Below are 2,921 nucleotides of genomic sequence, written 5' to 3'. Positions count from 1 at the left end.
TTAAGCATACATCTAATGGACCGTATTCAAAAGTTTTTCATCTACCTTTTATTTGTTTTCTGTGTCTTGCTTTTAGATATGAAGTTCTGTCTGTGTAGCAAATGTGAGTGTTAGTTTCATTTGTCATTCTGGTACTAATCATCAGATAATTTTCTGTGCTCACATGGTAATTAAGGAGAGCAATCAGTGACAAGGAAGGTGTATGAGAGCTTTGCTTCCCATCACTGACCCTTGATTACATAACACTTAGGTAGGGAACATAAATAAGAAAAAGATAGCATTTAATTTGGGGAGTGAGTTGTATAGGGAGAGAAAGACTGCTACAGGTAAGATGAAACCAAATCTGAAAGTAGAAAGATCAGACAATAGGGAGGACAAGTAATGCAAAGCGTAGAACTTGACTCAAAAGTAGAGAGCAGCAATGAATGTTTTTTACTGCTGAGGCGGGAGGTGTCCATACAGCAGTGTGAAGAGTGGTGGGCCAGGTGAACCAGGTCAGCCAGAGTTGCAGCGTGCAGAAGTCTTCTCCAGTTAGTGATACTGAGAGAGGTTTTGTAACTGAAAGCTTTAGAACCAGGGATATATGTAATTTAAGGTTTGAAATACGACTCTAAGTTCTGGCTGTGCCAATGATTATACAGCAGTAAACCTAATATACACTTAATAAGCAGAGTTTGAAAATAGTGCAAAGGGCCACTTCAAATTTCATGATGAACTGAAAGGATAATTTTGAACGAAATCCTAAAGTGATTCAGGACTTTAATAATATGTGAGGTAGATTGCTGTTATGAGTGGAAAGAAGACAGAGTAAACAGGATTACTATTAGCCACTGAATTGAAATTATTGTGATTTGATGTGAAAATTGTAAGGAGCGGAAATAATGATGCTATGAATCCTGCATGGTTGTGAATCTAGAAATCACATTCACACTGCAAATGGAATGCAAGGAAATCCAACGGCCCTGAAGTTTGCAATTTTATCAGGATCTCGTTAGCTAACACCGCCTCTGTGAGATTTTGCTTAGGCACCCAGACCTTTGGTATTGGAGGAGGCATCATAAAGGATATAGTGTATGATTCAAATTGTAGCCTGACACAGGCCAAGGCTCTAAAAACTTTGCTTGAGTATGAGCCTAGCACTCAGGGAGCTAATACTCAAAATGATGACCTCAACAAATGTACTGTGCTTTTCCTTAGCAACATGAGTTTGTCCTTAGTGCAGTTCAGAGTGAGGCAGTTTGGAGATTCAGTGCTTAAAAAGAAATCACTCAAATCATGCACATCACAGTGATTTATTGGCTCTAGAACTTATAAGTGTGCTGTTGAAATTTTTCAGCTTCCTTGCTTCTAAATTTAATTAAGAGAAGCATTACTGTCTATTTCATGACTGATTCAATGAGGTTGATGTAACATTGACATATATGAAAATTATATCTGGATTAATCCTTTTTGATTAATTTCACTTCTCTCATTTTCATTTATAAAGGTCACGGACAAGTTGTGAGAAACCATCAAGACATTCCCATGTGATCAAAGTGAAATAGAGATGATTCATTTGGAATCATGCAGGTCATTATAAAACCCGGTGGACATGAAAATTCTGGAGAGAGGAGACATAGTTTTCATACCCGACCATGCCTTGCCCTATGCTGAACTTTAGCCATTTACTCCCAGCCAGAATCCTGGCAAGAGAGCACATATAAATAGGGACTCTGAAACTATGGTAAATTTGTAAAACTTAAAGCACATTTTGAATCACCTTATAAAAAGTTTGAAATGGCATATAAATCCATTTTCAGTGTTCACACCTGTTTTACAAAGATTTATTTGTATTTTGAAGAATGTATACATTTAAAAAAAATGAAAGATTTTAGGATACAGTTAATTTTAAAACTAAGCAGTTTACAATATCATATAAAAATGTATAAGAATTTCAAAAGTCTTCTTCAGACTACTGGACATCTTTATCTCCTGAATTATTGATTAAATAGTAAAATTCAAATTGTAGGTAGATACTTACTAACTTTGTAGCATTAAAACAAGTTCAATAGTATATTGGATAAAGAAAAATATTTAAATATGAGTTTTGCCATTGCTTTTTGTTTTAAAGTGAGAAATAATCACATTCCTTGTTTCCTACCATATACTTGGTCAAAATATTAGGCTAATTTATTCTTAGCACAGCAAATAAATGACTGAATTCATGCAAGACACCTTGGAAAAACTGTATCATAATGTCATTTTCTAAATTTTTTATTCTGGGCAGAAAGTTAAATTTATTACTAAATACTGATTACACATTTTCTCCCCTGATATTCAAATATAATGAATTAACACTAAGGTGATCAACATTTTTCTAAAAGGGCTGGGGATTTAGCTCAGCGGCAAAGCGCCTGCCTGGCAAGCACAAGGTCGTGAGTTCGGTTCCCAGTACCGGAGAAAAACCGAGAAAAACCAAAAAAAAAAACATTTTTCTAAGTTAAAAATTTCACAAAATTATGTATCCTTTGATATTTCTTTCTGTTGTTTTGCTTAAATATATTTGGTACAAATTTAACATTTTGTAATTAGAAAAACAATTCAATGTGTTCATCTATTTTTTGAAATGTAATGAGCCAAAATCAGTGCCTCACTGAATGGGGCACAAGAATGACAGAAACCACATTGTGTCTGTCTAACAGTGTGCAATAAAAATTATGGAGATAGATCTTTAATACTGCAATGCACTATTACTGTGTGAATTCATACTCACATTCCGATAACACTTGGCAAGCTAAAGAGCTAATTAAGACAACACAAGAAAATCATTACTTTCTGTTAAACTGACTTCCTGTGACGGTGGTTCTTTGATTTCATGGCATATGGAGAAGTGGACATATGGCACTTGTGAGTTCCTCATTCATCAAATCCCATGTACACTG

This window comes from Chinchilla lanigera, unplaced genomic scaffold (genome assembly GCF_000276665.1).
Source record: "Chinchilla lanigera isolate Chin_1 unplaced genomic scaffold, ChiLan1.0 scaffold00046, whole genome shotgun sequence".
NCBI lineage: Eukaryota > Metazoa > Chordata > Mammalia > Rodentia > Chinchillidae > Chinchilla > Chinchilla lanigera.
This window is presented reverse-complemented; position numbering follows the sequence as displayed.